At 43.0% G+C, this 16,530-nt stretch overlaps 1 long non-coding RNA gene across 3 annotated transcripts; it reads right to left on the bottom strand.

Annotated features, from left to right (window-relative positions):
- Positions 1-12,720: 12,720 nt before the first annotated feature.
- On the bottom strand, positions 12,721-16,023 carry LOC128804772 (uncharacterized). Of its 3 annotated transcripts, XR_008436191.1 has the most exons (4): positions 15,859-16,023; positions 15,694-15,753; positions 13,397-13,600; positions 12,721-12,843 (listed from the first exon to the last, which is right to left on the bottom strand). It is a non-coding gene; the product is annotated as an uncharacterized LOC128804772 (long non-coding RNA). The 3 variants fall into 3 exon arrangements; XR_008436190.1 differs by having other exon boundaries at positions 13,397-13,603; positions 15,694-16,023; XR_008436189.1 differs by having other exon boundaries at positions 15,694-16,022.
- Between the last annotated feature and the right edge of the window lie 507 nt (positions 16,024-16,530).

Here is a 16,530-nt window from a genome sequence, read left to right as displayed (position 1 = left end):
CAATATAAACAGGGCAGTGTATCCCTATCAGCATGCAGTGCTGCTCTCAACTCCTTAAGAAGAAGGATTACTTTTCTTATTTCAAGACACATCACAGCGATACATGACCTTTCAATTAGACAAGGGTTCTGGTGCAATCTTCAAAAGCATTGCAATGCATTTTACATCTCCCAGAGCTGACATGCATTAACTGCTGCAAAGATTTATAAGACAGCAGCCGAGGGATGGTTTTGGCATCCCTGCCTATCTCAGGTCCGTATGGCACGATAGAAAGCAGTTTCTTGGTCACGTGGAAGGTGTGTCTTGTTTCCTCCAGTTAACGGAGACAGGGAAGTGCCCCCTGGGGACCATGTTTTAGTTGTAATATTTCCTTTGTTGTAAACAACAAGTTATGGCCTAGGAAAGGACCTGCTAAAATGATCTGGAGGGTGAAATGTGCTTTTCTTGTAGCTTGGCTAGGCTTGGCTTGGCTTGGCTTTGCCACCAGGCATCAGCCAGTGTACCTGAGTAAGTGTCCAGCTCCCACAGCCTTTAATGATGCTTTTGAGTTAATTGACAGAGAATTAATACTCTAGGATGAAATCTGTTAATATGATCTCCTTTTTTTGATAACTGAGGTGGTTGTAACATTTAGGAACCTTAGAGCTGTGGGTGAAAGCTGAACTTCTAAACTGAGCTGACAAACGTTTTCAGTCCTAAGGCTCAATCAGTGCTTCAGGTTTCCTAATGATTTCAGCTAAAATGATGTGTTATAAATTTAAATATAGTGTAGACATACACCAAAAAACACAAAACAGGCAATGAAGTGGCATTAAACAAAAGCAATAAGTTGCTTAAGTGCAAAAGGAATGAAATTATATGGAGTGTTGGAATATTACTTAGATGTTAATGTTCAGTTTTAACAAACTCTTAAGCAGTGCTTGATTAGATTAGGTTAGATTAGGGATTAGCAGGGATTAGATCTAATTCTTAAAAAATCTACGAGAGAAATGTGGGCAGGAGGTTTTAGCAGCACGTAAGTGACATCCAGGCAGTGGAAGATGATGGGAGCAGGGGCTGTGTCCAACAGCCTCCCTCCTGTATCTGCAGCTAAGGGTGAGCAAAGCTTTCCTGGCTGCACAAGTGAAATGCTGCATTATGCTCCAAATGCTTCTTCCTTAGAAAGATCACAATGTCTTCTCCAGTTTCTGTACCTCTGGAAAGAGCTGATATTGGAGGCATGGGCAGGACTCAATGCAGCAGTAACCTCATACCTACAGGGCCTGATACACCAAGTATAGGCATGATGACAAAGTGATAGGAGCTTCAGAAAGGTACTGTAGGCAGGGCATCACTGCCTGTTGCCCAGGCATTGCTTGAAAACACACAGGACTCCAGGTTATTGCCTTTAAATTGTTTACATCCTCTTAACAACTCACTGACACACCTGGGTGAGATAGGCACTGTCTCACTACCAGACTTCAAGCTTTAATGGGGGCTCAGCATCTCTCAGGATGCAGAATGACAATAGAAGGAGAATTGTCAGGATACTTTGTGACAAGGGCAACACAAATTAGAGTGCAAGTTCTGGTGCCATAATTATAAAGCCTTTTACAGGAATGATGCACATCTTTGAAATGCTTTGACAGAGATCAGATTTCAGCTATAAAGTCCATATTACTTTATGGCCCTAATTTCTCTATTCAATTAGGTTGATACCAAAAGCTGTGAGGCATCTGTTTCACTTCACTTCCTTTGAGCAGGAATAAAGCAACACTTCCATCTTTATTTTCTCTAACAATGGGATGAGCTGTTGTGGCCATATTCCTCCTTTCAGCTCAGAAGCTGGCTTAAAGCAGGTCGGTGTGGTTTCTCAAGCCATCTTTTGCCAGGCATTACAAAGGAAGTATCTGCTTTGGACAATGCTTCAAAGGACAAATGCTTGAAGAAAGCAAATATAATTCAGAGCAGATCCATCCTGGTAGATGTATACCTGCAATATCATAGGAACTAAGCTTCTCCCAAATATTTGGCAGTGAAAACTTGCAATCAAAATGAGGATGAGCTAGTTACTGTACAAACAAGGCACACTGTCTTTAGTTCTGGAAGTGTGCTAGGAAGTGTCTCTCCAGATCTGGGGAAACATGAATGGTAAAATTAACCCAGGAAGGTAGACAATATGATGTCCTGAGCTCCACGACCAAATCTACCGCTGGTCCTGACTTTTTCACCAGGGGAAGGGAACCTTTCCTCTTCCCATCCCTGAAAGGGAATAGAGTTGAACAGAGGGTATTTGTTCCCTTTCCTTGTAGAAACAGATTCCTGAAAGAGCAAGATGCTCCAGGAGGCATACTCCCCATTCTCCTAACATTCACTAACATTTATCCCTTTGCCTCAAGCTGGTGGCTTTGCAGTATGTTCATGATCTGGTTGGTTCTCCTCCAGACCCAACCCTGACTGTGAAATAATGTAAAGAATGTGGCAAAATGGTAAAAGAGTGATCTCCTCCTGTAAGGGATGTGATTTTTGAGAATGATTTTTGTCTTTTCCTTTCCATGCCTGACTCCAGTTAGATGGGTGTCAGAGTGACAGGAGTTATGTACAGTGCATTTCACAAACTTGCTTTGAGTTTAACAGCATCAAGATGAACACTCAGCACACAATAAACAATGATAGCCATGTCCAGCTGGGAAAGGCAACTCTTACTCCAGTGCACTCAGAGATCTGCTTCAGCCTAAGGACTGGTACAACAGTGGAACTACAGCTAAAACACCAATGGAAAGGGCAGCACTGCACAGTCAGGTGTACCTCAAGTCAAGGAGTCATAAGTTTTTCAACCTCCCTTTTGGCCTTTTGAGACCAGAGGGAGACCAATGCCACCGAAGGAAGAATGTCATCCTTGCCTTCTCTATGGATCCCTGTAGGACAGCTTGCATAGTAGTGTTAACTAGGCTTGCTCCTGCAGTTCATGTTTTTTACTGCAATCTGGCAAAGATTTAAACCCATTTTGCAGGCAGATCAGTAACCTGCTGGAGGAGCCTAACCCTTTCAGGATAATAGGAAATGGATCCTTCTTCTGAAAATATCCCATATTCTTCTACTGATATACCAACATATTTTTCTAGATACCTGTATTTTGCTACAGCTACCTGCCTTCTTGCATTTTGGCAAAGAGCAAAGTGCTGGTCTTCAGTATTCTAGCTGGTGGAAAGCTGATTTACCACCACAATCCCATACTGAAGTCTGGAACCTTTTGAGAAACCTGTCTCTTGGCCAAATCCCTAGCAGTGCTAGTGCTTAGTGCAGGAAAAAAATTATGAGTGATAGAGAGGGATAGTTAGGACCCTGACTGTGATAAAAATAAATAAATAGAGCAAGACTTCAAGGATGGTACCAGAGCCTACTACAGTACACTGTTACCAAGACCTGACTGTGCACTGGTTCTGAGCCCCAGCTGGAACATCTCTCTACATTGTAGACAGGGGAAGGTACCATTCCAAAGGATGGGGCACTGGAAAAGGTTGTTCAGAGAAACTGTGGATGCCTCATCCCTGAAGGTGTTCAAGGCCAGGCTGGAAAGGGTTTTGATTAATCTGGTCTAGTGGAAGGCATCCCATGGCACTATTCCTGATACAGGCCAGGATGTCATTGGTCCTCTTGGCCACCTGGGCATACTCTGGCCCCAAGTTCAGCTGCTCCCAATCAACACCCCCCAGGTCCTTTTCACTAGAGAAGCTTTCCAGCCACTCTGCCTCCAGCCTGTAGCACTGCATACAGTTGTTGGGACCTAAGTGCAAGAGTCAGCACTTCATCTTGTTGACCCTCATACCACTGGCCTCAGCCCATAGATCCAGCCTGTCTAGATCCGTCTGCAGAGCCTTCCTGCCCTCCAGCAGATTCACACTCCCACCCAAATGGGTGTCTTCTTTGAATTGTCTGAGGGTACGCTCAATTCCCTTGTCCAGATTGTTGATGAAACTTGTTGCCCCCTCCTCCACTGAGCTGACTGCCCAGGTGATAGGGTATTATTACATCAGTCAAAAAAAATTCGCAGCTCAAGGAAAACCTCAACAGTTGGAAGGTAAAGTTCTTTTATTCTAGAAGTGCCTACTGTAAACAAAGGAAGAAAACTTCTAGAGATGTGTTGCTGGCTTACAGTTTAATTGGTGCCCTCAGTTTTGAGCCAGCATAAATCATTATTATGAGGGAAATCGCTGAGGTCAGGCTATTCAGACACTTGCTAAAGGAAAGCAATTCTGAGTGTTGCTATAGGGAATTCTCTCTGCAGCTTTCCTGTAGTTTTGCAGTGTACTTTACACTGACCTGCTGGAATTAAATTAACTTATACCAAAAGTAGTGCTCTCCCTTAGCATGAAAATTGTTCATTGACACAGCTCTCTGGTGGTGCTCAGACTGGGAGGGAGTGTACTTGTGCCTAGGGCCCAGTGTTCTGGAGGAATAGGATGTATTTTTCCTTCTCTGTCCTTATCCTGATTTTAAAAAATCCAGTTTTGCCTGCTTGCAATGAGTTTGACAGTGAGATCATTCAAACTGAGGGCAGCCCTACACATGCCCACTTACTAATTTGCCTCTCATGTACTTTGCTACCCCATACCAAAAGCAGCCATCAACCCTCCTAATGGAGACACACACAACCCCTGAAGCCTCTCTCAGTTAACAGCCTTCTACCCCCTGCTCTTTCCCTGGCTATCTAGGAATCCATGCCATGTTTAATAAATTTCTCCATGAGTTACCAGAAAAGCACTGCTTTTAGACAACTGTCTTTAGGCTCAGGGGACAAGGAAAAATCCAGAAAGATGAAATCCTTGTAACTTCAGATTTGTTTAGGTCTGGACAGAGTCTGTGATAAAGAAGACCTAAACCTGAGGAAAAGGTTAAAGGACAACTGCACTGGGTTAATGTCTGTAAATTGGAAAGTAATTTTTGGTTTTCTCCTTTGCGTGTCCCCAGATCATCAGTGTGATGAAGAGGAGACAGAAGAGTGTGGGAAAAGGGCTGATACCCTATAGCACAACAGCTCTGGGGGATCCTGGCGGGGCATATAACTTTCCTGAAGCTCATGGTTTTAATATTCCTTACTGCTTTTCAGATGCTTAGTAATGTGGCTTTGCTTAGTGTTTACTCTATGTGCTCCCCACTATTCAATTTTTAAAAACCCTGCTGAAAATGAATTTCCTTTCCACATAAAGTGCAATTAATTCTGAACATAAGATAAGGTAAAAGGTACACATGAATCATGACAATAGTCTTCCACACACAAGAAGATATGCTTGACTGGTGGTTTATATAAAGATGTATCTGTAGTTCACAAGTGGCTGTTTGAGCTACACCAGGAGCTCTATGCATTTCTGACTTGATGGCCCCAAGAACATACAGCATTTCTGTGAGGCTCCTCTTCCGTCTACTCAGGGCTTTTGGCTTGTGTATCCTCTACCTTTTCCCACATCTCCACAATACCCTCTTGCTTGTTTTTCCCTTACAAAGTTGCTGCAAGAGTATTTCTGTGTTACTTCCACCTCAACATCAGTGTTGTCCATTCAATCATGATTCATCCAAATCATATTTCATAGTCCTTAAAAAGCTACCCAGGTCATAGGCTGTTTTGCTGTCTGTGTGCAGGAAAAAAGAATGAAATGAAGCAGCATCCTCTGATTAAGCAGAATAACTCTACAGAAGACATCAGGATTAGGCTGATTTTCTCCCATGAGGATCTCTGCTGTGTCCTTTGTCTATCTACAAAATGTACCCTGCACATCCAATTAAAGCTTCTTCAAGCTTGGGACCTTGGAACCAATTTTATTTAATACTTTCATTAACAAACTTGGCACAAGAAAATGAAAACATGCTGATGAATCAAGAGCATATCACAGGATTCAAAGGCTGGGTCAGTGCAGAGGAAGATCAGAGTATTGCACAGGTAGGCTAAGAGTACAACAGACAGACAAAAACTGAAGATCATGGAGTATAAAGTCATGTATTTAGGGATTAACACCAGAATTTCTGCTAAAATTTAGCAGCCAGCTAGGAACACCTTCTATTTCCAGGTAAGCACAATCATCCCTTGCTAATGCGATGCAGGGTTGAAAAACCAAAGTTTGATGCCAAGAGGTATGAGTTATTTTCACCAGTAAAAATGTTATTGTGCTAGTACTAAAAGTCTTATGGGGATCTTGCTGGGATATTCTAAGGAATTGGGTTGTTGTTGGGTTTTTTTTGTTTTTTTTTTAACAAAGACAAATTCAGGCTCAAGAGGTACTGAGGGTGTTTTGGTGGAGGGAAGGAGGTAGATACAAAGGGACTAGCATTTAGGTTTAGGCTGCACTTGCACAGGCAGCATGAGTGAATTGTAAGGTAGGATTGCAGAATTTGAGGCAGATGTAGGCAACCAGACATGCTCCTGCCTTGAAATGTGTGCAGAATCTGTTCTCATGCTTTAGTGAACAAGCACAGAGCCTTCCAACATCCCCTGTACTGCCTTCCCCCAGCATACTTCTGCTGTTCATAATTAAAGGCAAACCTGAGACGGGAGACAGGCCTGCAGGAGCAGCTTCCTCAGAAGCTGCCTTAGCAAAATGTGGAAAACTAATGTGGATCTTCCTTGCCGAATTGGACTGGACATAGCCATCTCCTTCCAACTAATGAAACACGTCTTTTTGTTCCCATTTCTCAGCTGGGGCTCCTATCCTGTTGTTTTGATATTTGATCCCATTTTTCCCCATCTGCTCATATATTCTCTCTTCCCTCACCCCAACCCATTCCCTCTGCAAGTTGCCTACGTGTGTCTGAGGGATGAGATGAACTACAGAAGGGAATGTCTCACATCAGGCTCCACTGCTGCAACATGGGCATGAAGGAGCTCTTTTGCAATGAAGCAGCATCAATAATTCAGCAACATGAGAAGAGTGCAAAGCCCATGGCTGTGTTGGAGCCAGGCAATCATTTGGGAATGTAAAAGATGCCAGCAACTAAGTATTCCTATGTTGAAGCTTTGGGAATATAACATAGCAAAGAAAGCAGTTTCCAGGGACTGTGGACTACTGCACTGCCTCCTGCATGTTGACTGACAAGCTATGTACAGAAAAACATCTCTCCAGTAATGACTAGAGAGACTGATGGAAGGAAGAGGAAAAAACGTAGAGTGCCTCCATCGATCCCAGCGCAACGGAGTCTGCGGTGCACAGGGTTAGCCACTCGGCAGAGAGCCCAACACACCCCATTTCCTCTGCCCACCCTTCACTGCCACCCACAGGGTCAGCTGCCAGCCAGGGGCAGCCTAGGGTGGGTTTGGCCCCAGGTAACAAGTGCTTGGCTCTGAGGCTGTAGGAAACACTCATCTGTGGGCTCCACTCCTTCAACTCCTACAGGCTTCTTGGAACCACTCTGAAACTCTTATGCCACCACAGCTGCTCACGGCATATTTTTTTATCCAAAGTGGTTCAAACTTCAAACAATGCTAAAGTCTACGGGGACAAGATTTGTTTGGCCACCTTCTCAGATGCATCAAACTGTGCTATTGTCACTGATGCAAGCAAAAAGGTGGGAATACAGGATTTACTTTTCACTCAGGTAAAGATAAACTGCATGGTACCTAAAGATGTAGACTACTGCTCAGTGTCTTGGCTAATGGTCTGAAAAAGAGTGTGAATAGGGCAAGTTTACAAGTGACACAATATTATCTGACAGTCAAAACAGAACTCTGAGACAAGGCTGTGGAAAACCTTCATACAGACCTAACAAATGCTGGTTGAATGGACAACACGAAACAGAAAAATTGCCATGTTATCAAGTATAGTCTAGGACAAAATCATTTAAGTATTGATGTGGTCAGCAAAATAAGAACATTTGCACAATGTTTTCAGTGTCATTTTATAAAGCTGACAGAATATCAGGAAGAACTGTACTGAGAAAAGTCCTGAAAGCATTAAACCACTCTTTAAATCAAGTCTCACCTTGCAAGCAGTGTCCAGTACCAAGTCTCCCATCACAGAGATATATAAGAAAATAAAGTGTCCACAGAAGTATAACTGGAGAATTTCAAAAGTAAGGACAGACTAAATGTGATGGTACAAATCCTACAATGGGCTTACAATAAAAAAATCTTCAAGGAATTCATTAAATACAAAAGACACACATTCAAAACAGGCAGCATTTTCTGATTTACACCAGACAAAAATCAGGCCTTATCATTTTAAAGTGAATCAAAAGGAGCTTGTGCTCTGTGAAAGCAAACACTAAATGACTCTTGATGACAATCACCCTACTTATCACACTCTGCAACTACTGTTCCTTCAAACAAATTAAATGGCTGTGTGCCAAGAGTAACAATAAAACAATTGCATCAGAAATATGGAATATTCCTCTCCACCTGAAAAAAATGTATGACTTTGAATGAAAGTACGTAAGTATGATACAAAAGGGGAAAATGTAGAAAATTCAGGCCCCTATGTGCCACTTTATACAGTATGAAATTGAGCCCTTCATACAGGCCTGATGATAATTTATGTCCTTTCTGAGTGAACAAAACCTGCTCATAATTAATATGTAATGTTTGTATTGATCCATTAGGGGTAATCTTCGGCCATTATGAATATTCATCAAATTGTTCTCACATTTGTAGACTTTGGCTTATGTTCAGCCTATTTCATTTTATTTAGTTGCTTAAGGATCTGGAAACAGACACTTTCAGAATCTCAGTGAGATGAGAAGAATCACTTCCTGGAAATATTTTCCACAGGCTACACAGAGATGATGGGGCTACTATGCTCCAGTAACTTGGAACTACATCTACTGGAGAGAAATCCAAGTCTGTCTTTCTGTGGAGCATCCTAACAAAGTGTTGGAAAACAGATCTGACATTTCCAGGATACACACTTCTCTTTATCTGCAAGAGAGACCTTATTTCAGCCTTTCAGTATATACAGGGGACTTACAAGAAAGATGGGGAAGGACTTTTTACCAGGGCCTGAGCAACAGGCCAACAGTTTTAAAATTAGCGTTTAGATCAGACATAAGGAAGACATTTTTTACAATGAGTGTATTGAAGCATTGGTATGCATTGTCCAGAGAAGTTGTGGATGCCCCATCCATAGAAGTGTTGAAGGACAAGTTGGATGGGGCTTTAAATAACCCAGGTCTAGTGAAAGATATCCCTGCCCATGGCATGGAGGTACTTTCATTCATATGGTAGAAGTATGGGGATTTTTTTTCCATGAGAAAAATTTTGCAACCTTCTTCTTCAGGGTAAGAATTCCTGAAGAGTTTGACAGAGCAGGATGTTTGTTTCCTACCTAGCTGTGATGACAGTAGCATGGGTACAATAAAGCAAGCTGGTCAACCAGTACTCCTCCAATATCACACCCAGGAAAGTAAGATATCATCCCTCCTGGAAAACATTGGAATGAACTAGCTAACAAAGGTGGTAATCTGTGACAATAGAAAAAAAAAAAACCTATTAAATATTTGATACATTTAATATAACATTTTATGTTATATTTCCCCTTATATTTCCAAAACTTTCACCTTAATTATCTTATTATTTTAATGGTCCATGCATATGCTATGCCCTTCTTCCACTGAAAAATTATTTTATTCTACATATAAATCACTATTAATGGTGTACCAGATATATAATCACAAGTAGTGAGACACTTAATATGCATTTTTCATAGCCCTCAGACTTCTGATTTTTGTACATTAAAGACAGTGCTGAGTCCTAATTAAACTCATAAGCAAGAACCTTGTCATTAGAAATCGTATGGAAAAATTCAATACATATACATCCCATTGCCACACTGAGCTGATGGAAGAGCATGAACTCTTCAAAACCAAAATATCTCACCTTTGAACAAACTTCTGAGGGCTACCACACAATGAATGTCAGTCTGTAAAATTCAGATGAGAAAGGATAGTTATATTAGATCTTCCCACAGGTATCTCTACTTAACCACTTGACTGCCTTCTTTCCATCTCTATCTTTTTTGTCTTCTCCCTTTCCTTACTTTATTCTTATGGCTGCTCTACTCTGGGAATAGTCTGATAATCATAGTTCGTTGTTATTGCTCCCCTAACATGCACTGTTTTTCAGAATAAAAGTGTATTTCTTTATAGAATGGAGTTTCCATGTAAGGAATTACTTACAGTTTACAGGTAAAACTATTCACAATTCCTTTACCAGTCAGTTTACCTGTATAGATGAACACTTGACCTTCAGACATCCATCAGTCTTAATATTATATGATACAGAACAAAAAAGTACATTTAGATTATACAGAGAAACTACACTAGTACTTTCAGATCAAATACTTGTCTATTTTTCAAACTGTTAATTGATATAGTAAGAGCTGTTACCTCTCTGCACCTGCTTTGCCTGCTGGCATGCCTAGCCCATCACAAAACTAACAGGAATGGCTTGCAATAACCTGCCTGCAGTGACCTGCCTGCAGGACCCAAGGCTCTCTCAAATCATGCTCCCAACTACAATTCCAATGCCCCCTCTCCTGTCTCCGCTGTGTCACTTGGCTGACTGCTGTCCTTTCCCCCATTTGAATAACATGCTTTTACGGCAGTTGCAGGGGAAAGAGAAGAGAGAGAAAAAAAACAAGAAGTGCAGAGGTCAAACAAAGGCAGAGCTCTCCCTGAATTCACTAAATCTTTATGAAACCTGAAGCCTTTCCAAGTACCAGTGCATCTTTATGCATTTTGGTCTTATTCCCTAGTGCCCCTTTCCCTTCCAATACTTCTCACTCCCTAAAAGGCACACTAAATGTGTGCAGTGTTTGTGCTCTCTGACCTCTCCATATCCCTTTTGCCTTGCACATCCACTCCCACTACCTTCTTTCTCATTTGTCATGACCATTAGCAACATGGCAGAAGAACCAAAAATCTATACAAATCTATTGCAATAGAGACATTTTCTGAAACCAGCAATTTCATAGCACTACAATAAACTGTTAATGGATGAGCAATTTTAATGGTCCACTCCCATAAACTGGGTAATTTTTCTTAGATAAAAGCAAGACATATAATTAGAAAAGGGAACTAGTTACTTGTAATGAAAGAATAATCAAATCACCATTAAAAGGACATGAGCTACATTTGTCTTAATTCTAGTGGCCCTCCTGTTGCTTCCAGATAGGAGGATAAAATTTACTTGACAATCTGAGTGACTTTTTCCAGTTGTGTTTGTTCATACAAAAGAGGACCTTTTATCAACCTTTAGCAGAGCAAGTTGCATGTAAATGAACAAAAGCCATTAAAAGGCTATTTGCTTAATTTCCATAAAAAAAAAGGACACACCTCAACTTTGAAGGATACCATGAACTCCAGCTGGCTCCTGTCCTCCCACTTATAAGACAGAGCCAGTGAAAGTAAAAGAGAAGTCCACAGAAATCTGCAAAAGCTTTATGTCCAGCTAGACCAGTGCAGGGTATTCCTGGAGAGGAATCCCATATGGGACTCCACCACATATGTCTCTTGACAGTAGCAGCACAGTGAGGTCCCAGGGCTTTGGATCTACTTCACAAGAGATTCACTGGACCTGCTTAGGACCAGTGAACAGACAAACCTGCATTTTAATGCCACCAGCACAAAAAAGGGAACGGTTCTGTTTAGCCAGCATCCTCCTTCCTTCCCTCACAGGCCCATCAGGATGAAATGAAAGCTCTCTGAAGTAGGGAGATGGCTCACCCAGGTAACACAGGCTTGACTCTGTTCCCCAGAACCTATTGCACTCTCCAGTACCAATGCCACAGAAGGAAAGGATACAGAGAAACCCTCTCATGTTCAATAAGGTTATATATACTGCACCTCCCAAAAAGAGGCATGGAATCTAGTAGGAATTATTGAAATGGTAGGAGGGAAGAGTGTCAGACAAAGGCTGAGACACTCCTATCAACCACGATCAGTAGCTGCCTCAGCACCTCAGACTACAGCAGCATTTACCCTGCAGCAGATATCAATATTAATCAATATCATCCTTTATGAGCAATGGCCAAACTACTCCCAGCATGGAGATACACTTATCCTGAAGCCACTTAAAGCAGAAAAAAGGCACTCAGCAGCAAAACTGAGGTTCAGTACCACCCTCCCACACTGACAGTCGCCATCCTAACCCAAGTATTCCTTGATCCCTCTTCTCCCAGCAGAAGAAAACTGTTTGCATAAAACAGCACCCAGCATTAGTTCCACATTCATCAGCACCTTCAGAGGTTTGTCCTCTGGAGCAATTAGTTTGCACCAGCAATGAGCAAGCCACGCAAGTATTTTCAAAAATTTAAGTCCTGTGGCCTCCTCACAGCACAGTACAGACAGAATATTGAATCAGGCTAATGTTTAAAAAGCTTGATCCCACTGATTCACATTTATTTGTCACTTAACTGGACTCTGATGATGCCTTAGCCTCTTACATGAGCGACTTTCTATTTTTAATGTAAGAGCACTCATGCTACCCTCTAGCACTTTTAAGATATGAGAAAAAAATACAAGGATAACAAGAGATCTTATCCTTTCATTCCTAAGTCCCCCAACCAAGTGCAAGATAAACAAATTTAAGTAAATTTAAGTTTTATCTAGAAGAGTCATGACCACTTGTTCAATTCCTCTCCAAAGGCTTAAATACACACCAGTCTATATGAACACACGTAGAATGTTTTTCATGTTTTAGCTAGAATGGTTTAGCTGTTTCTCACAGAGAAAATCAGAGGGAATTCCAGTTTTGTCCAGGATGACACACTTTATTACAACTTGATTATCAAAGAATTCCAACACCTGCAACCATCAGAGTGGCACCTTTAAACTCTTCAAGAAGTTGGGTAGATGGAAGTCTTACGCTGGTTTCATGGAAAACTAACCAAACATGGAAAACATAAAGAGAAAACTCAATTTTAATACACTCAGATGACATCTTAAAATTTACTTGCAGAATTTCCTTAAGACTCCAGTTCTCATCTAAGACTGCTAAATGTCTAGGCCTCCTAAGCAAGTCTTCTTATGTCCCCCAAAGTTTTAGTAAAAGTTGGAACAACAAAGGAAGAGCAGAGGGTACAAATACAGAAAGAACGACAGCAGGAGAACAAGTGTACAGGCAGGAGCTGAGCAGAAGGCAGGAATCGGAAGGGGATGAGATGGGATAGCAGTGTAAATTAGGGTGCTGATAATGAGGAGAAGATTACAGGAAGAGTATGGGAGCAAAACAGGCCTTAACCACCAGAACACAGGGCCTTAATAAACATAAAATATGTTCTCTTGCCATTAAGTGAACAGACACAAGACTAGTTGTAAAGAATCTCCAGCCCACTCATGGCAGGACACAAAATGAGTAAGGTTTTCTACTGCTACTCATGACAGGACTGTTTTGGATAGTTCAGAAGCATGCTGCATATCCAAAGGGCTCACTCACACTGTTGTTCAGTGGTAAATCCCGTGACAGAAGTCTGCTTTTAGGGGTTCTTTGTTTGTGTGTTTAGCTTCATTCACAGTCCTATATGTTTGCTTTGACTTGTCGTGTACCTGTTGTAGAGACAGTAGGAAGGAAGTTCCTGCCTGTACCATCTCAACCTCCTTTGCTGTAGCGATGGAAAGCATTTGATGGAGGGGGTTGGTTCTGCTGATAAAAAGCAAGAAAAATCTTATAGCAAATAACAGAGGCTCTAGAAAACTGTCTTCTAACTCTGTTGTAAAGTTCACATGTAAGTCTGAGGAATTTGCATTATATATATTCTTCATTTTTCTCCCACAGCCCAGTTGAGTAATTTGTGGTGTGAGCTGCTAAGATGCTGAATGTGAGTAGGTGCATCTGAAGTCAGTGGGAGGTGGACTTTCTCTACATGCAAAGTAGCATAAAGCATTTACCACCCTGAAAACGAAGGTCTTTGATATGATATTTACCACTTGGGAAATTAAAGCTTAAATTTCTTCATATAGGTAACCTGAAGTGTTGATATTTTTAATTTCCTGCACACAAGACAGAATAATGCCAACCATTTCATAGTGGTGACAAGGGTAAAGTCCTTAATGGTCAGTAAAATTATAGCACTCCTGAAATGCTCTACAGGAAATTAGATTTTTTTAATTCAATAAAGGATAATGTTATGCAGTAAACTGTACATTAAAGTACACATGGACTAAGCATGTATAAGAATATGTAATAAGCAAAAAAAGAAACACAGATTTGGAAAGCTTCTGGAGCTTACTCTCCTGCTATCTTAGGCAACTGCTTATGTGCAATCACATAAGTACTTTTATAAACTCATCAGACTCTGCTTGCTAAGCGAATGGGCTTCCTGCCCTCAGCACAGGGAAACTGTCTCACGGCCTCATTGCTCTGAAAATTCCAAATCTTCTAAGTCACAGTCTAAATTCATTACTGACCATTTTACACACATTTGTCTTCCATTTAAAAAACAATTCTACATCCATGCCATTTACTCTTCTTTTGAGACAATATCAGATCTCCTCTTCATTTTTCTAATCTAAACACAACAAATTCTTCAAGCCCCTTCTCTGAAAAGCTCCCCAAAGGACAACATTCCTACTCAGCAATAGGATTCTTCTGGGGAAATAAGCTTATGCCTATGTGATTAAAATCGATATTGCTGGGCAATCTTATGGCACGTTAGCCCACAAGACCGAAGCCTGAAAAGCAAGGAGCACAAAGGGGGTTTGAAGCCAGACACACACAGGCCACACAGCTGCTCTGCACACATACATCAGACTCTGCATCACACATGGAGCTCAGTCTGCATCCATCACACTGCTCTGTGCACACAAACTGCTCTGCTCAGCACTTCCCAACTCTTAACTTGGTTCTGTATTTCTGAATGCAGCCTCTCAATAGGTGGGAGAGAGACAGGAACTAAATGTTATGAGGGTAATTCTTAATATCTTCCCCTTTTCTGAGGTGAAGCAGTGAAGGAAGTAGGTTCAATTAGGTCAGCTGTCCTTCCTCAAATAAAACACACTCACCTTATAGGTGGAATGGTTAGTTGATAGAGACATGGTGTTAATAAAAAAGGTTTTGTTACACGATTGGTCCATTTTGGTCTTTACTTCATGTAAATGAAGATAATTATTAGGGACTAATGAAAATGTGAATATATCCTACTAACAAGGAAGAATAAATGGGCATCCTAAAACTATAGCAAGTTACCAAGAAGTAACTTCTGAGGGAGATCCAGAGCAGTTTCTGAGTTTCATTAAATTTGAAAAGGTTTTTATCAATAGTACTATTTTTTTTTTTAATAAAGCAATGTTTCCCAAACTCAAATGACAAAGACAAGTGTCTTGTTCACGGTATAGCTCAAATTTCCACATACATAGACCCAGTACTAGTCCAAACACAGACCAAGAGCTTTATGAGTTGAGAGAGTAACATCTTGAGATTGATTCAGAGAATTCATCATCCCATCTGGATGCTGAAGTTCCTCAGTATGACTATATTTGGTGATGCTGAAAACAAACGTGAGAAATATCATCACTTGACGCACGGGCCTGGTACTGCACAGACACTGGAAAACCTGACCTCGCCTGAGCCCTGATTCACCAGATGCATTTGACCTGATTTTGACGGCAAGACCAACAACACAAACGCACCGTGTCCTTAGCACATCCTCTGAGGCTCAGGCAGCGTGAGTGCACACAAGTCATGCATCTACTCAGCCAACATTCTGGACCTACATATGGCCATGGGTGCCTCACCTTTATCCAGCCACGGGTGGGTAACACGCTACTACTGTATGTCATAGCACGGTCTGACCTCTAGAGAATTAAGGTGAAATCAAGAGGACGAAAACAAGCAAATATACTGATCGTTGCTTGTGGGAAATGCTGTCTTCAGCCGCGTGGGGCTCCCGGAACACGTACTCGGGATTACGAAGCCCCGCAGTGTCTGTCCTAGACCCCGCCGGCCCCTGGCACCTGGCGACGGCAGCAGCACTCGGACTTCGTCCGGCCCGCTCCGGAAGGGCCGCACGGCCGCTCCCAGCCCTGCCGCGCCCAAGCCGCCGCAGGGCCGGCCGGGCAGGGCCGGGCTCGCCGCCCGCTCCTGCGGGAGCTCCCGCCCGCCAGCGCTGCGGGGAGCAGCGGCCCGAGGGCGCGGCCGCCCGCGGGCGGAACAACAGCGGCCGTGGCGCGGCCGCGGGCACCGCCTCGCCCCCCCCCCCGCCGCTCCCGCCCCGCCGCTCCCGCCCCGCCGCCGGCAGGGGCACCGCCTCGGCCGGGCCCTCCCACAGGGAGCCCCGGGCCCCCTCCCGCCGCCTCCCCCACGCCGGGTCCCCTTCCCGGTGCCGGGTGCCGGGCCGGGGGGGAGCGGCGAGGGCGGAGGGCGGTGGTGGGAGGGGGTGGTGGGGGTTGTAGCGGTGTCACCATGGCGACAGTGACGTCACCCCACCCTGGATCTCATTGGAGGAAACCCCGTGGCCCCAGCCGCAGCCCACGGGCCCAGCCGAGCTCGCGCCCTGCCCGCGCTCGCCCCCGCGGCGGCGCGCTCCTCTCCGATTGGCCGACGGTGCGCGGGGGGGCGGGGCCTGGCGCGCA

Source organism: Vidua macroura, chromosome 3 (assembly GCF_024509145.1).
Source record: "Vidua macroura isolate BioBank_ID:100142 chromosome 3, ASM2450914v1, whole genome shotgun sequence".
Lineage (NCBI taxonomy): Eukaryota > Metazoa > Chordata > Aves > Passeriformes > Viduidae > Vidua > Vidua macroura.
The sequence above is the reverse complement of the archived record's forward strand: the minus strand, read 5'-3'. Positions and strand labels throughout refer to the sequence as shown.